The sequence below is a fragment of the Hipposideros armiger genome, unplaced genomic scaffold (assembly GCF_001890085.2).
Source record: "Hipposideros armiger isolate ML-2016 unplaced genomic scaffold, ASM189008v1 scaffold_83, whole genome shotgun sequence".
NCBI classification, from domain to species: Eukaryota; Metazoa; Chordata; class Mammalia; order Chiroptera; family Hipposideridae; genus Hipposideros; species Hipposideros armiger.
The window spans coordinates 3,644,095-3,652,504 of record NW_017731433.1 but is presented as its reverse complement, the minus strand read 5'-3'; positions in this window follow the sequence as shown (position 1 = coordinate 3,652,504).

Genomic DNA, 8,410 nt, shown 5'->3' with positions numbered 1-8,410 from the left:
GTAACACGTCCTTCAGGCTGTAAAACCTTGGTAGGAGCATTAGGTACCATCACATTTAAACAATCCTCATTTTTCTGTTTATGAACTGAGAAGAGCAAGTCATCACAGAGCAGTAGCTTTTGTTCCCTGTAGTCTGCAATTGTTCAGGTAGAAGATTAAATTAATGAGAGAAAAGAGATGGCTGACTGTTGCTAAGCAACCTTTGTTGGCATGAAATGTAAAAACAAGACTCAAAGAGCTTCTAATGGGGCAATATCTTAGAATATTTATAATTCCTGAGAGTTGTTTTCAGACCATTCCTTTTTTTATTGAAGCCTTTAATCACTTATTTTAGAAGTGGTTGTCAAATTACATAAAATGTTATCACTTAAAGCAAATTTTGGAGTAACTGATTGAGTTACAGGTATTTGCAGAACAGACTTTAGTTTGTTTGTTTTTTAATATAAATAGCCTCAGAGTGTACATTACTTACACATGATTACCATAGCTCTCCATTTTTATAGCCAAGTAAAGTATCTCCCTAGAGCTATAATAGCACTGGAAATGAAAGGGTTGTACCTAACTTACTACTTATTAATACATAATTATGGTCTCTCATAGGTGACCAATTCATCCTGATTTGTCCAGAACTTATCTAATTTTGGTAGTAAAAGTCCTGCATTCCAGGAACCCCTTAAGTCCTGAATGTATGTGGATGGTTTATCATTATTATTATTATTGTTGTTATTATTATTATTCTTGATGGTTGGATTGGATTTGGGATGGACCCTGGAACTAGCATGGTCCTGGAGGATCTTTTCTGGGCACAGCTGAACTTCATATCTAGCTATTCCCCTGGGCAGCTGGGTGGTTTGATTTGATGGGGCTCTCATCAACTTGATGTAGTCCCAAGAGAGGGTAGTTTGATTGAACCCATTGGAACTCCTTGGCAATGAGAGGGAAATCGACCTGTTTCTCCTCTATTTCAGTTTCCTTAATCTGTAGTGTTGACCCATATTTTAAGTCTGAGATTTCAACTTTGTTTAGGCCCCCAGATGGTTTATATATGTAATAGGTTCCCATCAGTAATGTCTGTCATTCTACAAAGCAATTCCAACTGGCATAGACATAGTGGGTGTCCGGCATGGAGGAGGGGTAGCTGTGGAGCATGTACAGTGTGGAAGAGAAAGCCGTTGGCAGATTTTTATATGTTTTCCAGGGAAGGGGCACTGTTCTCTCTGTGGGGGCAGTCACATCTTCTCACACAAATATGGACAAATTCTTTCAAATTCTCTTGGCCATCAGAGGTCAGGCCCAGAGCAACTATGTGTCCACTTGTCCCTGCGATTCTTGATACATAATCCACTTGGCTGTATGATCTATTACCTGCATCTCATTGTCTACATCACAGAATTATAAGACAGTCAGCTATGGATCACAGCAAACTGAGTGCCATGCGGAGGCCCAGGGAAGGGGAGTCCCAGGTAGATAAATGGCTGAGCAATCAGGAGCCAGACAGGCAATTTAACCTAGTGACAACAAGACTGAAGGGTAATAATCAGTGCTCAAGTAGATAAGGATTTTCTCTGGTAAGGGATATCTCTTCCACCGAAAGAGAACAAATAAGAGAAATTGCACGCAATCCAAATATGCCAGATTTAGGTACGATACACTGACAACTAACATGTAATGATTCTATCACATATAATCGGGCAATATGAGGGTTACTATGTCCAAGATTAACAAAGGATTAATTATCAAGGCTTGGCCTGATAATTTTCTGTGTTATCAGTTTGTACACGGCAGGAAAGACCCTAGCTGAATGTACCACACGTGTGTCCCTCACACTAATCCCTGATAACTGTCACTCCTTGAATGAATGTAACGAGGCTCTACGGTGACTTGTATTTGTGTGAGCTGATAGCTAAGAGGCAGATGGATTAAATAAGGATGCAGACTTAGCAGCTAGATTTACTAGTGCTACAGTTAGGTTGTAAAGATGTGGAGTGAAACTTAGTCAACAACTGTTAATATACAACTCAGTCAAATGCATAGAATTACTTTTGGGGCTAGCACTAAGGAGGGTAATGGTGTCTCATTTTAACCTAACAAATTCTGAGAGAGTTATAAGTGCTTTTAAAAGAGGATACATACTTTTCACAGGTGGAGAAAGGTAGGTAAAAGCTGAGAGAGAAGCAAAATAACAATGAGGTCTCAACACACTCTCACTCTATTCTAGGAAATTTAGGATGCCAGCTTCTAGGTAGTCGTGTTTTAAGAGTACATCCTTAACACTGAAAGAAGAGGTGGCACTATCAGTACCAAAAATGGCTAAGATCAGCAAGTCAAGCAAATTCACAGGAGTCTAAAATTCTGAGCTCATCTCTTTGGGTTCAGGATTAATTCTACCTGTACTGAGTCAGCAAGGGGTAGATGTGGGGGTTAGTGTGCAGTGGGGGAAGTTTCAGAAATAGATTTTCTACACCACCCATCTCATCTCTAGATCCATCCATAGACACACGGACTTCACCTTAGACTTCTGGAGAGTACCTTGTGGCTAAGCACTCAGTCAGCAGAGCTCATCCGTCCTATACCATCTTCCTTGCAACGACACACAACCACACTCACACAGTCCCTTGGCCCTTTTAAACCCTTTCATTACCTGCTCCCCTTCCCCAGGTCCTGCCCATCCTCTTATCTGATTTCTATTATAACCCTCCAGTCATCCTCTGCTCCATGGTGGGGGCATTGAGGTGGGGACAGGCTTCTTCAAATCCTGACCTGGGGGAGTCCGTGCAACAAAGTTCTTGCTAGCATATCCTGCTAATAGAAGCCATAAACCTTGCCTTCCCCTCTCCTAACCTTGTGGTACAATACAAAAGCCTCTTTCTCCCTTAGCATCAGGGTCACAAGGTTCCAGAAAAGGGAAACTTGTCCCACCACCAAAGCATCTGAGGTTTATCATCAGTAGTGCATTTACCCCAGAGCAAAGGGGTTGGAGATGTTTCTTCAGGAAGCAAAGGTTTGGACAGGAGAGGAGGGAAGGAAGAGAGGGAGGAAAAGAGGGAAAGATAAGAAGGAAAGGAAATGAAGCAAAAGGAAATCAGCCCCCTTTTTTGCTAGGCCTGCGGCATGAGTCTATGTCACACAGACTGTATAACAGGATGGCAGGAGCTACATAAACTCTTCTCAGGATGCTTGCCTTAGCTGTCTCTTATCCTCAGAATGCTCTTCCAGCAGACTCTGTGGCTTGCTTCCTTGCTCCCTTTAGCCTCTGCTCAAATGCGCGTTGCTCAGTGAGGCTTTTCCTGACTGACTCTCTGACCACCCTATCCTGCTTTATTCTTCATAAGTAAATTTAGCACTGCCTGACGCATTATGTGGTTACTTGCTTGCTGTCTATTTTTCCCACATTAAAATGCAACAAAGGAACACACAAACAAATAAAGAAACAAAAACTCATAGACACAGGCAATAGTTTAGTGGTTATCAGGGGGTAAGGGGCAAGGGGGAAGGTAGAAGAGGGTAAAGGGGGTCAAATATGTGGCGATGGAAAGAGAACTGACTCTGGGTGGTGAACACACAATGTGATGTATAGATGATGTATTATAGAATAGTACACTTGAAACCTTATATAGTTTTGGTGACCACAGTCACCCAAATAAATTTTAATAAAAAAAAAATTCAAGCTCTGTGTGAGCAGAGACTTGCCTGTTTTTTTTTCAGCCAGAACAGTTCCTGGCAACATAACAGAAGCTCCATAAATGTTTGTTCAATAAAAATTAGGGATACAGGTTTCTGTGGAGCTCTATCAATATCTCCAGGATTCACTGTATTGGCTTAAAGCAAATAAGAGGAACTGAAGTATTACATCTGTGATGTGTGGTCTTCAGCTAAAATAATAAACACCAGAGCCAAGCCAGGCACTCCTTGGTGTGCAGACCACCAGCTGCTTGCTGGTAGATAAATTTCCTCCCAGTTATAATAAATGAGGGAGCACCCCTAATACCTGGGGTGTGAATGACCAAGGGCGATGGACTTTCTTTCAGACAGTGTGAGCTTTTGTCTGGGTAAGAGTCCTTGGAGAATGAATACCAGTTAGATGCATAGAGGGCAAGGCAACTGGGAGCCCTGTTCTTGGGGCACCAACCCTCACTATTCACTTCCAGGACATCTTGATTTGACTGACTGCAACACACTTGTGCATTCATTTAAAGTTTCTGCATTAATTTAATCAGAAAAATATCTGCTTGCAAAGACCTTTGAGATCCTAAAATAAAGAACAGATGACTCAAGATTAGACAAAGGTGCCTATGGACATGGGAGAGTCAATAAATGTTAGTTGACATCCCACCTGGCATTTGAGTTCATCTATAAAATGCCTTGCTTGTTTCATCTATTGTGATTCCCCTTGACTGTTACAGAGAACTTGTCTTTTATCCAAAGTAAATATTCCAGTAGATGAAATCTAAGCAGACCATGTTAGCACTGTGAAGTTGAGTTCTAATGGCTTTCTCCCATGCCGGGATTTGACACTTTGTGGTGGAGGAGGAGGGGTTGGCAAGGGAGCTGTAGTTTTGAAATGAGCAGTATCTTCTCTCAAAGTGATTTTTTTAATGGATCTACTTCTCTAGCCTAATCAGTTGTTTCAGGCTGAAAAATAAAAATTTTCCTTGGAAATAGTCTCCCCCCACCTCCATTACCTGATATAGAAAATCTGGCCTTTTTCCTAACTGTTTGGATCATTTTCCACTTTATTTGCGCACTTGCGGATGCACCTTTCCCTTCTCATTAGCCTGCAGGATTTTCATGCCTTTTCCTTAACCTTGATGGATATCTAAGGGAGGTTTGGCAGCTCTGATGTACTTTCTCTCAAGAAAGTCATGTCCAAGACAGAGGGGTCACCCATATCAAAGGTGAGCTGAATAACTGGCACAGGAGGTCAATGACTTTAGAATGGCTTTATTTTTGTGATTACTTTTTAAAATGTATCCTTCCCGTAAGGTCAAGGAGAAAAGGTCATATTTCTATGCAAATGCAGAGCATCCTCCTTGTGATCACTCAACTGAAACATTTCTGTCATTGTTTCAGCTTAGCGTGAGTCAGAACACTTCCTCGAGCACCTGCTCATCTGTGCCCAGGACTCTGTTTGCTGTGCAATCAGGGCAGGGAATCAGAGGAAGACACAATCCTTCAACATTCCCCCTTCTGTACCAAGGGACCGCTCATGAATGTCCTAAAACACCTTCTCCCAACTCAGTCTTGCTCCCTCCAACCTACCCTCCATGCAGCAGCCCAAGTAGGCTTCCAAAAAAAAATCAAATGGGGGGGAGGAGAATTCATTATCCTCCAGTGTCTTTCTCTGTGTAACATGCGATAAAGTCAAACATGTTTAATATGACTTCCCCCTGCCTACCTCTCCGGCTCCATCTCTCACCTCTTACTTAGAGTTCCAGCTGTGAGCAACAGTCCACCTTCCTCAAACAACCCATCCCCTTGCTCTCAGATCCTCCAACCTTCATCTCTGGGCCTTTGCCTGTGCTGTTTCCTCCGCCTCATGGTCCTAACTTACTCCCTTTCTTGCCCCTCATCACCTGAGAGACCCCATTCATCCTTCTTTCTCCAGGCCAGGGTAGCTCCTCTTCCACCTGCTTCTATACCAGAGTCTTCAGCTCAAATGTGTTTGGGTGTAGGACAGGTAAGTCAAATGGGTGAAACTGGTCCTATATGAGATAAGTAGGAGTGGTGGAGAGCGTGGTGAATTGGAGAGTGCATGCTTCTTTAAATGGATGGCCACTTATCAGCTCCTGACAAAGTGTTGTCATTGGAGAATACATGCCCACTTTTGCCATCTTTTCTGATTTTTAAGGAGAAGTTAGAAATCCAGCTTTTTATGGGAAAGGTCCTGATGTCTAACATGCTGTGTAGGCCCAGCTGTGTGGCCTATGGGCCATCAGATGAGGCTCCTGTTGAGTGGTCTTCCCTGTTGGGCTCTAAGGGCTGTGAAGACAGGGAAACGAGCCTGCCTTGTTCATTGTCCTACAGTGTTTACAGTGCCTACCATGGGGTCTAGCATATAGTAGGTGCTCAAAAAATACTGGTGGAAAGATATAACAAAAAAGAAGAAAAACAAAAAATACTGGTGGAAAGAACAAATAGCTAAATTAAAATGTCAAACCTGGCCTATTTTGCAAGTCACTGCCTCTCAAATCTCTGAGACCTTACCATTCAGATCTGTCCCAAATGAGAAGAAATGAGCTGATGCTTTCTCCTACCACCACCCCCTTCCAAATGTGCTCTTGTTTTTATTTTCTGGAATTGATTTTCATCCAGAAGTGGCAATTGCTTAGGTAAAATCATGGGGGATTATATCTTCTTCCCTGACCAATTTAGATTCTCCCAGAATCAGTTGCGGAGGAAAGAGCTGGGTAGTTTCATAGACAGAGTAGTGAAACTCAGAAGATAGTCTTTTGGTAGGCTGGCGAGGAAACTCATGGCTTCTCCTGAGCTTTCCTCTCCTGGGTCTGGACTTCAAGGCATCTCCATATGCATGAAGGCATGCCCGCCTGGGGGGTAAAAATAATGTCCTCTTGCATAGACAGGCTAGAGTCCGGCTGGGAGATATCTCTTGTAAACCAAATTATTTAGTTGCAAGCTACTCTCTGTTTATCTGCTTTTCCCATTCCAAGGCCTTTTAGCACCGTCTTGTTGAAATGTTCCAGGTTTGTTTAGAAGGGGAGATGCTTGAGGAAGAGCAATAAATGAGGAGCAGTGCCCCTCAGAGGCCACCAGTGGCAGCAACAGTCAAGAGGAAGTAACACCTTAGTGTGGTCCGAGGGTGCCTGATAGAAATGCAGATGCCCAGGCGCCTTGCTCTCCCCCAGACCTCCCTTACTCTAGGAGTGAGGCCCATATGTCTGCATTTTGAAGAAGTGCTCACTATAGTTTGAGAAACACTGCCAGGGGAAGAGGAAGGGGAAGGGGAAGGGGGAGAAGAAGGGAGAGGGGGAGGGGAGAAGGAGAGGGAGAGGAAGAGGAAGGGGAAGGGGAAGGGGAAGGGGGAGAAGAAGGGAGAGGGGGAGGGGAGAAGGAGAGGGAGAGGAAGAGGAAGGGGAAGGGGAAGGGGAAGGGGAAGGGGGAGAAGAAGGGAGAGGGGGAGGGGAGAAGGAGAAGAAGAGGAAGAGGAAGGGGAAGGGGATGGTGAGGGGGAGAGGAAGGGGAAGTAGGTCTTTCCATCTTTCATAGCTACGAGCAAGCTCAGGTTTTGATGTTAAGAAAGATGGAAGTTGTTTTTTCCAGGGCAGAGGGAGTGTTTATTTCTTGGCAATGTGTCTTACATGGTGCGATCTAATAAAAGCACATCAGGCTCAACGGTCCTAATGACTTGGTGCTTTGCCACGGCCTCCACTTAAGCTTTGTTACCCACTTACACTCCCACCTGAGACTTTGGTGGGTGTAATTTTGTCACTGAGGCCCCCTTTAAGGGGCCTGTTTCACAGTCATCCCTCTCGCTTGTTTTCCTAGTAGCCAAATGCAGGAACAGACTGTTCAAGTGCATACAAAGAGACATGTAGTGACACTCAGCAGGGAAGTAGGTCTTTTCTAAATAAGCAGCCTCATTGTTTCCCTGCTCTGTGGTGCATTTACAGCAGGGGAGGCTGACTGGCTCAGTTGACTCAGAAACAGAAAAAAAAAAAATCAGGGAGTTTGCTCAGTCCCTGACTCACTGCATGGTCTGTGGTGAAGTCATCAGGCCCCCACACAACCCCACCTCTCCAAAAAGAGCTGGAGACAACATGACCCAACCCTGTAAACCGAGGATGATAAAGTCACAGATTCTGGCTATTCAGAAGAGGCTTGCAAATTCCAAAGTGAGATGTGTCTGCCATTTGGAAGTGACAGTGAGAAATGGGACTGTGGGCGGCTGTTGAGCCACATGCGATATTGTGGGAAAAATATTATCCCAGAGTTAGACCAGGTTTGCAATCTTGGCTTTGATACCAGCTTACCTGGGTGACATTGAGCAAGTCGCCTGATGTCAGGCAAGTCACCTGACCTTGGACAAATAGCCTGTTCTGGGGCAAGTCACCTGACCTCACCAACACTCACTTTTCTGAATGTAAAGTGGATGGAAGGTGTGGGGCAATCAGGTGACCCATAAGGTCCTCTTGACTGCTTCAGCATGTCTATGAGTTACTGAGGGGAAACACACCTGTGCTCAGGAGTGAGATTTCTTGCTGTGACTTCCTTCTAGGGCCTGTCAGAAGTGGGGTGATCTCTGAGCAGATAGACAGCAACACTGGCTGGACTAACATCTCTGGTTGTGCCTTCATCTAGAAATTAAAATTAAAACACCGTGAAACTATAAAGTAAGTGTTAGGAAGTACAATGCAGTTCTCCATTTTCCCACAATGACTGGTTTGACATCTTT